Here is a 14746-nt window from a genome sequence, read left to right on the forward strand (position 1 = left end):
AGGGTGCAGAGGAGATATACCAGGATGTTGAAGGTCTTATGGGGAAAGGCTGAAGGAATTGAGGCTGTTTTCATTAGAGAGAAGAAGGTTAAGAGGTGACTTAATAGAAACATACAAGATGATCAGAGGATTAGATAGGGTGGACAGTGAGAGCCTTCTCCCTTGGATAGTGATGGCTAGCACAAGGGGACATAGCTTTAAATTGAGGGGCAAGTCATCTTTCCCCCAGTAAAGAAACAAAAACTATACAGTACTCCAAGAATGGTCTCACCAAACTCTGTTATTATCATAGCAAGACTTCCTTACTCGTACATTCCAACTCCTTTGTGATATAAATCAAGCTGTCATTTCAGAGGATACAGCAGGATACAGATCAGTTGGAGGCATGGGCAGAAAAGTGGCAGATGGAGTTTAGTCTGGACAAACATGGGGTGATGCATTTTGGAAGGTCAAGTACAGGTGGAAATTATATAGTGAATGGTACAACCTTTCGGAGTATTGATATGCAGAGGGATCTGGGTGTACAGGTCCACAGATCACTGAAGGTGGCAGTGCTGGTAGATAAGGGAGTAATAAAGGCCTATGGCATGTTTGTCTTCATTGGAAGGAACATTGAGTATCAGGATCGACAAGTTACACTGCAGCTTTATTGATCTTTAGATAGACAACACAAGGAATATTGTGTATAGTTCTGGTCACCACACTACCAGAAGGATGTGGATGCTTTGGAGACGATATAGAAAAGGATTACTGAGATGTTGTCTGGTCTGGGGGATATTGGATAGACTGGGTTTGTTTTCACTGGAACGCTGGAGGTAGAGGGGTGACCTGATAAAATTTTATAAGATTGTGAATGGCATGGATGGAGTAGAAAGTATGTGGCTTTTTCCCAGGATAGAGGGGCCAATTACTAGGGGACACAGGGTCAAGGTGCGAGGAGGGAAGTTTAAAAGAGATAAGTGAGGCAAGGTTTTCACACAGAGAGTGGTGAGTGCCTGGAACACCCTGCCAGAGGAGGTGGTGGAATAATAACATCATTCAAGAAGCACCTGGAAGGATACATGAACAGGAAGGGAATAGAGGGATACGGATCCTGTAAGTGAAGACAGTTTTAGTATGGAAGGGCAAAATGTGGTGGCACAGACTTGGAGGGCTGAGGGGCCTGTTCCTGCTCTGTATTGTTCTTTGTTCTATTTCCTTGAAAATTGCTCATTGTGCCTGTATATTAACTTGCTGTGTTTTTTTTTACAAGAATTTCCAATGCTGTCTGAATAGCACCATTTACTGATGTCCCTCCTTTAAAAAAAAAATCCCCCTGTCCTATTTTTCCTATCAATCCCATATTTCTCCACACGAGGTAGGAATGTTGTGGAGGAAGTACAATCAGTTAAGTGACCAAACTGATTTGTAAACGGTTTGCATCCCCTTCACAGCTAATTGTCTGCCAAGACTTCTATCATTGATGCAAGTGGATACACTCTCCTGGATCCCTTTAGTTAAGTCATTGACTGGAAAGTACAGAGGCTCAAAACAGTTGCATCCTACCATACCCAAAACGTTTTGTTTTTTCTGGTCCACACATCTCATTCTTTGCTATAACATTACTTTCCAATGCATGAGACATTATCAAAAATCTTCAGAAAATCCAAATTAAGTCAACCCTAAATAAATCACTGATGCGTATTAAATGTTAGAAAGCAAGATTATCATTGAAATCTTGTTTGCAAATTGTTCTCTCCACTCTGAACAGAGATTTTAGACTATTAATATTGGAACCACCAGGTCTGTTAAAGCAGTAGAGAGAACAAAGCAAAGGTCTGAGTGGAGGAGATTTTTTTATACTCAGAATGTTATGAACATTTGGAATTGTCAGTCACAGAGGGCTACTGAATCTCACAGTTTGACAGTGTTCAGGGCGGATAGATTTCTGATCATCAATGGTGTACAGGATTATGAGGATGGTGTGGGTAAAAGGCATTAAGTTTTTGATCAAGCATGATCGTATTGAATGGCAGGGCAAGATCAATGGGCTGAATGGCCTTCTCCTATTCATATGTTCCCAAGCAGTACAAATGCATTAGTTATTTTAGGTTAAAGTTTCCACCATGGGTATTGCATGTGAGGAAATTCCTTTTATCAAGAGCAAAGATTTTTAACCAACTCTGGAACAGGAAGATCAGCAAAAGTCATTAGCATGCATTAAAATCTTGTTGTTAGTTCATCTTGCCTCATTGATACACAGAGTCAAAAAGTGTGGTGCTGGAAAAGCACAGCAGGTCAGGCAGCATCTGAGGAGCAGGAGAGTCGACGTTTTGGGCATAAGGCCTTCATCAGGAATCACAGATATGCAGTCTTGCATTCTCCCAGCCGCCCACCAAAAACTAGATGATGAGTTCCTGAAGTGAACTGTCAGAGCAGTCACCTGGCAAATCCAGCTCAGTGTTTGCTCCTCCTGCTCTCCGCCTTCAAGCCCAGTCATTAATATCTCAGGGCATTCTCCACAGCCAGCTCCTTCACACAACCTCCAGGTCCCTGTCAACAAAATCAGGCTTTCAGGTTTCCTCTGTCAGACACGTCTGGAGGAACTGATTGGAACTGCTTGAGGCTCAGGCTCAAAGTCGATAGCCCTGGCAGTGGCATGGCCTGTGACAAGTGAGACAATGTTATCAGTAAAGGGGATGTGGTCTGTGGGTCATGAAGCGAGTTTGGCAAGACCCAGCGTGAGCAGAACTTGTCCCGGGGGTCAAAGGGAAAGGAAAACCCTCCACGAATCTTGCCAAAATTGTCACTGCCAATTTCTGGTAAAATAATCAGCCCTAAGTGATTCCCAGGCTATGGCTCTCAGCAACTGCTGCCTGAAGATGGTATAATCTTTTCTACCCTTCATAACACAGATGTTAGTGCATGTTACTGAGAGAATGAATGAGTCCATGGAAGAAGACCTATTTAAAAGTGAAGTAATTGGCTGATTCAGGAACTGGCTGTGTTGTTAATCCACCAAGAGCTTGCTTCTTTCTTTTCTGAAATAAAATCCTGCATGGAACAGTGTTTGTTCTAACCTTGACTATGAGTGGATTAATTTGGTATTACTGCGGAACGAGATCGTTCCTTCATGCAATGAAAACTTTCATTATTAAATCACATTGTCAGACCATGTGGTATATTACTAGGATTATTGGTTAATCATTGGTTAATCTTCCATGCAGGAAATATTTTTACAGAAGTGTGTATTTCAAAGGTGCATTAATTCAAGCAATAACTCCGGCCTGGTAAACATTGTATGAATGATTAGACAACCAGATGACATTGCTTACATAAAAATTATAAATAATTGTTTTGCATATTCAAAAATGGTTCAAATGAAACTGAAAACTCAATATAGAACATAGAACATAGAAAAATACAGCGCAGTACAGGCCCTTCGGCCCTCGATGTTGCGCCGACCGAAGCCTACCTAACCTACACTAGCCCAATAATCTCCATATGCTTATCCAATGCCCGCTTAAATGACCATAAAGAGGGAGAGTCCACCACTGCATATCATTTAAATATGCATTTAAGTACCAAAATTTAACTATTTGATGTATTTTTTTTATTTTAGGCAAAGAATGTTGGTCCCGAAAAGCGCAGAAACCTATACATTTCAAATTTCAATGTTAACACTAGCTTCATGGAAGTAATTTCCTGTAACGGGCAATGACCTTCAAAAAGTAATGGAGAAAATAATTAATATCAGATCATTTTCTCACTAAGAAATTAAATGCAAATGAACCAGTTAAATGTTAAGTATTGCCATTATCATTATTTATGAGTTTTTTGGTTACCCCTTGTACATTTTAATTAAAATGCAAAATGCACTTTTATTTTGGCACAACTCCCAACGTCCGGTATAATATTTACCAAAAATATTTTACTAATTTAAGTCCAGGGAAATAGGTTACATATTAAAGGTCAGTACTTAATTTTATAACAGTGTGAATTCAACATTCTTCATGATTTTTGGTGCAATTTAAATTTCACCTTCTTTAATTTTAGTGAAGCTTGGAATTTTCAGTATACTTTTTAGCGTCACTCTACTTCACAAGATAATAATAATTAAATCAAAAGAAGGATTTCATATGATAGTTCATTAAAACATTTTTTAAAAAACTCCCATCCGTCTATGCTATCAACTAAAACACCAATTATTATTTCAGCGTCAAATAATTATGTTCATTGATTATCATCAGCAAGCAAGTGGAGATTGACCTTGTATTTATGAGGAATAGAGGGACACTAAAAAAATCTGTATTGGGACAGTATGGCAGGAGAAGTCAGAAGTGTGGATAAACCGATTGTCCTGGTCCAACTAAAGGTGAAAGGCTCTGCCGGGGACGTGGACTACAAATAGTGGAAAAGAGCAGAAAAGTTGAAGAAAAGTTGACAAGTGCCAAAAGCTAACAGTGGGCCTGAATTTTACCTTGCCAGAGAGCCATTCTAACTTAGTAAAAATAAAAGAAATTGTCTGAAATCCCAAATCTCATGCATGGGCACAACATTTCCTGTTTTCATGGGTTAAAAATCACACAACACCAGGTTATAGTTCAACAGGTTTATTTGGAAGCACTAGCTTTCGGAGCGCTGCTCCTTCATCTGGTAGCTAGTGGAGCAGGATCATAAGGCACAGAATTTATAGCAAAAGATCACGGTGTCATGCAACTGAAACGATGTGTTGAATAAACCTAAATTGCTGTTAACTCATTTTTTAGAATGGGTTGCAGGTTTCAGTTAGTTAATATGTAAATTCCAGAACTTCTTCAAGTCACATTCTCGAGATAACTCAAGGTTTAATAAAAAAAGGTGACATCTAAGTTCAGACGATGCATTAAAGGTGTGAGGTTAGAGTCTGTCTGTATCTCAATCTTGAGTCAGACTGGTTCTATTTCCAATGTAGGAATTCATAAAATATTACATGAAATGACTGCCTGTATTGACTGCCTGCAGATTGTGTGCTTTTTGAACAAAATAGAATGTATCTGCAATTATAATTCTGCAAATAAAAATTCACTCCAAAGACTTACTTGTGTATGTGCTTGCATGTGAGGAGGGGGTGGTGGTGGGCAGAGAGAGAGAGAGAGAGAGAGAGAGAGAGAGAGAGAGTGTGTGTGTGTGTGTGTGTGTGTGTGTGTAGGCATAAAGATTGCTCAAGATTCATGTGCATTTGACAGAAGCAGTTAGGTGTTTAATTCATTGACTGACTCCACTCCTGTTTGGGTTGGGTGAGTTTCTGAAATGTGTGGATTAGACCAGATTACAGCAGTTCTGACCCTTATGCTTTCGAAAGCCTCCTGCCCACTATCTTATCTATGGTGGTATCAAACAACATCATGCACCCCAAACAGGTAAATAGTTTGCCATCATTGAGCTTGATTCCCTTGATGGCAATGTTCAGTTGTAGATATTTGTCTGGAAGTGCAGTCTGATGCAAGGTGTCAGTTTGCTTTCATCTGATTTTTATTTCAGAGTAGTGCTGCTTTGAAAAAACAAAGTATTGACTGGCTACCCATGGACCAGGAGAGCACAGTCAGCAGCAGAAAATAAATACCCAGATAAGCTTTTCCTGTACTGCTATGACGTGCGTTTTGTTAATGCAAATTCGCTATAATGCGATAGAGGAATTGGAGATGCTTTCTACAGAGCAAACTTTTAAAGTGTATATTGGTTATAACACAATTTTGGCTCCATTAGTTTAAATGGTGCTGCTGTTATGCTATTTTCTTCAAACACAAGGTTGCATAAGATTGGAACTACTGCGTTATAACAGAACTGACAGTATCTTTGTTTGAGTCTAAAGCTATGTTCTCCTGAAGCTGCAGTCATTCAAAGGGCCTGCCTGATGTGGAGACACATTGAGATCTGCTGCACATGTAGGTCCTGAGGTCCACTCAGTGGCAAAAACAATTCAAGGAAACATAGAACTGAAGCTGTGTGAGGCTGAAAAGACCTCCATCAGTCATCTTACTCAGCTCTTCCATTGATTGTTGCAGTTTCCTGCTGAAGAAAGTAGTGATAAAGGTCAGGGTCAGCACATATCCCTGTTTCACACCACTGGAAGGAATTGAAGAAGTCACTGATGTGTTGGGATGGTCCAACTTATTTCCACGAAACTGCTTCACCATGGTCAGGAACTTTCATGACATCCACGGTTTTTAAGGATTTTCCAAAGTCCATCTTCTGCCCACAAGTGTCAAATGCAACAAGGTCTATGAAAGTGGTTTACAAGCCTTTATTTTGCTGATGACATTTTTCCTGCAGTGTTTGGGTGAAGTGAACTCACAATGTTCACAAGGACGGGGATTCAGCAGGAGACATACTGGCTCCATTTTCTAGCCTTCTCTTGCTTTGTATCAGAGTACAATTCAACTCTACTGATTGATTTTTTAAAAAGAATTTCATTTTGTAGAAAACACTTCTAAAACTTGCAATGAACTTTGTATTGCACTTTTAAATTCGAGAAACAAAGTACCAATCTATGTTTTAACACGGAGTACCGAACAAAGCTTGATTTATTTGGCTTTTTATTTATTTATAGTTTATTTATTTGGCCTTGGTGGCACCAGCACATTGAGGCAGCCAATTTGTGAAGACAAACACATTGCACAGGGCTGCTCTTGTGGCATTTACAGTCTGCTTAATACCAGCACTGGCCAACTCTGACTCACACAACCAGCTTTCCTTCTTCACTGACCAGCCAAAGGACAATTAAGGAAAGTCAAAGGAAATAATCTATTTAAAATATGCATGAAATTATCTTGTCATCTCAGTTAGACCTTATGAGACTAATGATGCAACATGAATGCTGCAGTAATGGATACATATTAATAAAGGCTATTTCTTTCATGAAAAGTCTGTTTACACATTTAGATTTTTAAATGCTGAAACCCCTCAATGTTTCTCGGAGTCTGAATTGATTGATGCACCATGGAGCAATGGTTGTTAAATGCAAAAATGTTTATCCAAATGCACAAAGCATCCTTCAACAGGACACTAATGGTCTCAACTTTTACCTTTACAAATAGTGAACCATTCATTATTTTTACAATTTGTCAGTTTATTAAGCATTCCTTCCAATCAGCCAGTTTCACATCACGCTGTTCGTTAAATGCAGGAGTGGGGTCACTGTGTCAGTGTAAAACTCATCCTTCACATCTCTCCACAAAAATCACAAGACTGAACTTAACCTCAGTGTATGTGATTCTCCAATTTGTCATATAGATGAATTCAATACCTTATACTTCATTAAGCACAATCATATCATCAGAAAAAATGTCACAGGTCTTGTGGTTCCATTAAGATCCTTCCTTGACCTTGTAAGCAAAAAATTGTTTTAAATAAATTTGTAATTAATAAATCAATGGCTCTGTAACATAGGTTTGACCTAATGTCCAAACCTTATCCCAGTAATGTTGAAATCATATTAAGATGATAATATTTGATTTTGAGTTACAGAATAAGGATGTTGTCGGTTGTGTATGTTTGCTGTCATGTGTGGCAAACAGAATGGACTTGCATCCTGCCAAGTGGGAAAGCTGGCTACATGATTCTGAGTCTGCCAATGCTGCTGTTAGGTAGACTGTAAGAAGAACAAACGCAGCTCTGTGCAATTTGCTTGCTCTCACATATTCACTGTCTCCATGTGTTGATGCCATTAAGGCCAGGAACTAGCCAGACAAGTTAAGCTTGGGTCTGCTTTCCACATGGGTACCTTGTTCCCCCAACTTAAAAATGTCATATAAAAGTCTTTGGCAGTTTTAGAAATGTTTTCTACAAAATAAGAATTCTAAAAACAATTAAAAGCTCCTCATATTTATTTTGGAATGATAGAATTATTATCAACAGATTTAACTGGCCAACCGAATTCACAAATTCCAAATAACAGCATATAACCTTAATGTTATCCTGCAAAACCGCATGGACACCATGTTAAATGGCTCCGCATAATAAATTATTCTTTGAATTTCTTTTTCTTTATTGTCTCTTTATTCTTTTCATCATCCTGTAACACCCTTTTCTTTAGAAAATTATGTCGCATTTACTTTATCTCTGCCTTCTGGGTTCTAATATATTGTTTTGTAGGTGGAAGGTTTGACCTTTGAAAAGATGTAAATTGGCTGCACGAGCTGTTAATTTCTGGCACTCGGTCATTAGTAAGAATTATCGACTGAATCACATTGCTCACTGATATATTTAAATGCCAAACAGGGAATTGCTTTATCAGGGTTAGACTATCCTTTAAAACCTCTTCGCCCCAGATTTCTTTCCTGCTATTTTTCCAGCAGCTGGCTATGAAGCCTGGAGTATCTTTTGTAAATGTCAGCACGACTCTTTGACACCTCAATAAGTGACTTTATTTTTGAACCTATTGAAGACTCAATACAGGCAATGGGCGCATCATAGCCCAGTCAGAGTAGGAGCAGATTACTGCAGAATCTGCACTGAAAACAACAAATGCTGGAGATCACAGTGGGTCAGGCAATGTCCATGAAGAGACAGCAAGCTAACGTCTCAAGTCAAGATGACCTCTCATCAGAATTGAAGTGAAGTGTGGCGGGGACAGCATTTATGCTATACTGTGGGAGAGGGGAGAGGGAGGTGGTTGGAGTGCTGGGGAGAGGGGCTGTTGATAATTCAGATTAAGTGTTGGGAATGTGAGAATGGTAGAGCAATGGTGTGCCTAACTGTTAGACTGTGAAAGGCAGACAGTCCCACTGGAGGGGGTTGGGAGTGGGGAGTGGGTAGGAGAGAGAGGATATGGTGACAGAGAATGTAACAAGCAAAGTTGAAAGAAAGGGAAGGAATGGGTTCACCGTTTGAAGACGTTGAACTCAATATTGAGCCCAGAAGGTTATAAAGTGCCCAGTTTGAAGATGAGACATTGCATCTCCAGGTGAATCACAACAGAAACTGGAGCAACGTCTCATCTTCAAACTAGGCACTTCATAACCTCTGGGCTCAATATTGAGTTCAACATCTTCAAATTGTGAACCCGTTCCTTCCCTTTGTGTTAGCTTTGTTTGTTATATTCTTTGTCACTCTCTCCACCCCCACCCCGGTGGGACTGTCTGCCTGGCAGTTAGACACACCATTGTTCTGCCATTCTCACATTCTGATCACTCAATCTGAATTATCAAACCCTTTCCACCCCAGCACCCCCTCCCCTGCATTATTGCTGTCCCTACAGCTCTGATGAAGAGTCTTCGAGACTTGAAACATTAGCTCGCTCTCTCTCCATGGATACTGCCTGACCCGCTGTGATCTCCAACATTTGTTGTGCTCAGTACAACTCAATTAGACTTTCTTCTTACACAAAAATGAGGCTGGGGCATTTTACATCTGGACATCACTGGTTGATATTACCCCCATTCCTATATCAGAAACTGGGATACATTTTGCAATCTTTACTCGTACACCATCTAAAAACAGCTAACTCAGAATAAATATCAGATCCGCAGCCTTTATGTGACCAATCGGGCGATGAGTTTATCAGCTGGCCCATGAAGAGAGCTGGGAGAAGCTGGGAGCTAGTGGTGACTCAGTGGTTTGCGCTGGTACCTCACAGCATCAGAGACCCAGGTTTGATTCCTGCCTTGGGTGAATGTCTGTGTGGAGTTTTCATGTTGTCTGTGTGGCTTTCCTGTGGATCATGTTGTTTCCTCCCAGAGTCTAAGATGTGCAGGTTAAGTGGATTGGCCATGCTAAATGCAGGGTGATAGGTAGGAAATTGGTTCTGGGAAAGATGCTCTTTGGAGGGTTGGTGTGGACTTGATAGGTCAAATGGCCTGCTTCCACACTGTAGGGATGCTATGAAGTACCTTACTCACAGGGTCAAACATGCAATAGTACCAGACAAGATCAAGTCTACCTTATAATTACATGAATTATACTTAATATTGTAATCATATTAATGACTGATTAGATATTAGCCTTGACTCAGTGTGTCCCTCTTGACTACAAGTGTTGAAGCCTTTGGATTCAATGTCTCATTCCTGAAACTTCACCATATAATCTGGGCACAACTTTCAATTATTGATGAAACGCTAAACTATAGGAGCTTTCTTTGGCATTTGTTTGTCCTCCTTTGTTTATGGAAGGTTTTAGCATTGTGTAATTCCACATTCCTCAGATGACTCAATACCTTTGGGATGTAATGTTGACTTAATGCTCCAGCCTACCTTCTCCGAATGAATGAAAAGAATCCCAAGGTACTATTCAATGAAAAGCAGATGACTTTGCTTGTTGACATAGTCAAACATTTATGCTTCAACCAAAATCTGAAACATTTTTTTTCTGTCTAGATGGTTCTTGTTTGTGGAATCCAACCCTGAACAAATTACCTGCATTGGGTCCACTACAGGAACAATGACTATATTTCAGAAGTACTTCAGTATTTTTGAGACATACCGAGGTCATGAAAGATCCTTTATAAATGCACGTTATTGCTTTTATCTTGTGCTCTTCCTGCCATTATATACTGAGGGTCCCTCACAACATTAAATGGAATATAAATATATTCTGAACATGTTTAATAAAGGCCACTTCACTTGTACTTGGCTTAGCACCCAAAATGAGGAATTCCATAACTATATTTTCTGTAATGCCTTACTGAACTGACTTATTGGACTTGTAGATATTTTATGAATAAGGTATATTTTTTCAATAAATATAAATTTGGATCCGGATTAGAACAATGCATTATACTGATACCAAGAGTAAGTAAATATTCATCCTCTTGTTCTCATTCCAGTTTGAATATTTGTGTATTGTAAATGTATAATGCAGTTATTCATCATATTCAAATTACTGCCATATACTTAGCAACACTGAAATGGGCATATTGATCATCTCGTGTCATTGCTGTTTTTATTTCTTTGATGTGGAGTTTTAGCAGCACTGAACCCTCCTGTGAACAATATAGGTCAAGGTCAGTATTTAAATGGATTAAATGCCGCAGAAAAATAGCTGAATCATGGATTATTTCAGAACGCAGGAAAGCTAAGAGCACATGACATGGTAGAATGATTACTTAATTAGTTTTCTTCAATGGCATTTAGCTTTTTAAAAATAAATTCTGACATGATTTGTTTCTTTGCTTATAGAAATAGCAATCATGTGTAATGTGAAGAAGTCGAAATAACGGAATGCACCAGTGCTTTTTCTGCTGAGCTTTATAAATAACTAGTAGGTACTTAATACATAAATTCAAGGCAAGAGTGATATTTCAACAGTGACATATTATTGATTAAAAATGTTTGGCTTTAAGTTCATTGGTGTTTTTATCACTACCTTGCAAAAAATGGAGTACTGTAATTAAACTTGACCTTATGTATTGGGACAAAATTGTAACATTAAATTGGCAACATTTGTTTTACATCTCTTCTGATTTTCATTCCCATTTATTTAAAATGGGAATCAAGACCACATACGTATTGAGCTGGTGTTCAGATATAGATGAAGGAAGCCATTTTCTCATAAAAAGGTTATGGATGCAAGATTGGTCAAAGATTTAAATTCTGAGATTAATGGAATATGTATCTGTGATAACCCCTTTAAGGAAATTGAGAAGTCACTAATTAATTTCAGCATGGAAAATGTATGAGTTCCCTTTCTAATGGGCAATGGTCTGTCCAGTTGGAACTTATCACCTGAGCCCTTTTTAAAGCAGACCAAGGAATGGGTCTGCAGACCAGTCTGTCTCAGGCTGAGACTAGCCTGTATGTGCCACAAGTAGTGGCTTGAGTTTGGTATTCAACAATAAACAATGTTCCTTTCCAGTCAGGCTTCCTGAGTTATTACAACATAAAAGGCTATAAAATTAAATAACAGATCAGCCATGATGAGTCAAAGCGATGGAAAATGTATGAGAGACATTAGGACTCATTCCTTTTCTATATTCCTATGTTGTCATCCTTCATCCAGACTCCAAGCATTGCACCTTTTGAATAATTCCAGAAGTTTTACCTTCATTTTCTTATCTGAGAGACTTTTGTTTACAGTAACAGCTGTGAGGTCCTTAAAATTGTTGTGTTTTGGGACTGTGTCTTTAATTGACGATAACCTGAAAGGAGTCATGTGACAACCTGGGTGAAGGCTGTTTTAAAGACTAAGGGAAGGTTTGGCAGCTTTGCCAGAAAAAGTGATCACATTTCGGGACAATGAAAATAACACTCGTACTTACAGTGAGTAAACTGTTGGTCTCCAGAGTCCTCGAAAGGTGTTCAGAATGTCATTTAATAAAGATATGTTTTAACTTGTTCATTTACATCATGATAAAAGACGTCTTAAGGATAATTAATCAGTATTTTTACTTGGATAGAAAGCTAAAATGATTCATGTTACCATGGAGATGACTTTGAGAGGCAAAGGTTTCAAAGATAGCCCAATGAACTCTGACATAGAAAATGCTTCGACCTGGGAGAGAGAGACAGAGCGAGAAAGAGAGTCAGAGAGAGAGAGAAAGAGAAAGACAGTCAGAGAGAGAGAGAAAAATCTAGTGTTGCATGAACAATCCATATTACCCATGTTGTATGAGATATCTGATCTAATGCTCACTATAAAGTAGATTTACTGCCACTATACTTTCCCACAATAGGGAAAGAATCAATTAGGAGAAAGTAAGGACTGCAGATGCTGGAGATCAGAAAATGATTCCCAGGCTGGAGCTAGCTACTGACTGATTATGGCCAACTCTCTGCACTGTAAACAAACAAGCCCCTTGACTGGCTGTGGTGATGCCCCCTGACTGACTCCATGAAGGACTGGACCCCTGTGACTTTTGGACATAGCCATTTGAATTTGTTTGCCACATGAGCAGTTGGCACATGCTGTAGGAGTGACGCTGATGTAGCACAGTGCTGTACCTTAACTTGTTCACCATCTTGAATGCTCAGTGCTGCCAATCACGCCAAGCTGCAAGCCTCTTTGTCTGTTCTAATAGCCCTTCTAAGGCAGGGATACTGTGAGATTGTAAGTTCTCCTTCAAGTACCAGTGAACCAAACAAAAAGACATTGCTGTGAGCCTCAAAGTAAACCCATGGAGAGTGAATGTTAAGCAAGCAAGGTGAGACATGGTAGATGCGCGTGTTTTTCCTGCCAGCAAAGTGACCCAGCAGGAGCATGCAAAGCACAAGTGCTCGTGATTCCATAGTGAAGTCCTTAAGAGTTGAAGTAGTGTGAGAGTTGTTGGAAAGCAGCCATGATGATATGGTTAGGTCGGTGGTTTGCTGGTGAAACCCACTTGCATGATGGAAGAGCAGAAAAGGATGGTGCCCATAGCACATACCAGGGAGATGGGCCTAACACTGAAACCAGTTGAAGACCTGGAAATGTGAGTGGTGAGCTGTGACATCAGGTAATGTGTCTGAGCTTCCTGCGGAGCACTGGAATCATTTAGACTTTTGATGAAGGAGGAGTGAATGGGGAACTACGAAGAAATGAGGTGAGATGAGCTTGTCATAAATTGCAAATGCATGGAGATAAACCACTCACTAGCACGGTTTAGAACCTTAAGGTGAAATGGGAATTTTTTCCTCTAGGTTGGGAATCTACTCGTTGCATTCTTGCAGTATTTTCCCAACTCTGTTGTCAATGCTCACGCCCCTCATAGCTCGGAGAATTCTATACTGAGTTTTTCTCCATCAAACACAATGCCAAGGACATATCTAAAAAGGCATAAATAGTATTCTTACTTGATTTCTCTGGGTATATGTGCATTTTTCCATTAGCCTTGTTCTGTTCTTATCTTAAACAAAAATGCAAGAAGTTATGGTGTGATACTTCAGCAACTTGGCTCCATTTGGAATAATAAGTACAAATATCTGTTCAAGCCTGCCACAGTCATGTGTACAAAGTTAAAAATCACACAATACCAGGTTATAGTCCTACAGGTTTATTTGGAAGTGCTAGCTTTCGGAGTGCTGTTCTTTCATCAGGTGACTGTGGAGCAGGAAAATACGACACAGAATTTAAAGCGAAAGATCACAGTATCATGCAACTGATATGATATATTGAACAAACCTAGATTGCTGATAAGTGTTTCATCTTTTAGAATGCGATTGAAGGCTTCAGTCCATTAATATGTAAATCCCAGGACATTTTTCAAGTCATATTCTCGAGATAACTTAAGGTTTTATAAAAAACATCATATCAGTTGCATAGTAGTCCAGAAGTGAAATGAAATGCTTAGCTTCCTAGGCGTGAGCTGCAACTGAAAAAAAAACCACAAAGGTCACAATTAAATCACTGCTTGAGAGAAAGTGGCTTCAATATTTCCACTAGTGGCCTTTGTTGAACAGAACGGAGGTATGAGACAGAACTCAGAATTCTTCCATGAACAATGCCAAATTTATGCAATAGCTACACATTTGTTGAGCAAATCAGAATAAGTTAAAGTTCCTACAATTTTAGGAAGGGTAGAGACTGTGTTAAATCTTCTCTGAAGAACACGAGAAAAAAACTCAGAAGAAATTTACAAACGTTGGAGGCATGTTTTCAGCCCCAAGTGAAGGTTACATATGAACGTTAAGTATTCAAAACTAGGGATCCAAGTGAAAACAATTTATTAACAATACATAACACCATTAATCCAGCTTGCCAAAACCTGTGAATTTGTGCAATTAAAAATTAGCTATTTAAATATGGAATCATCTTAGTTAAAAGAGAGTGGGACTGCTAGCAGAAGGGGATCAGAGCTTTGAGTAGGTTATAAACA

This window comes from Hemiscyllium ocellatum, chromosome 3 (genome assembly GCF_020745735.1).
Source record: "Hemiscyllium ocellatum isolate sHemOce1 chromosome 3, sHemOce1.pat.X.cur, whole genome shotgun sequence".
Taxonomy (NCBI): domain Eukaryota; kingdom Metazoa; phylum Chordata; class Chondrichthyes; order Orectolobiformes; family Hemiscylliidae; genus Hemiscyllium; species Hemiscyllium ocellatum.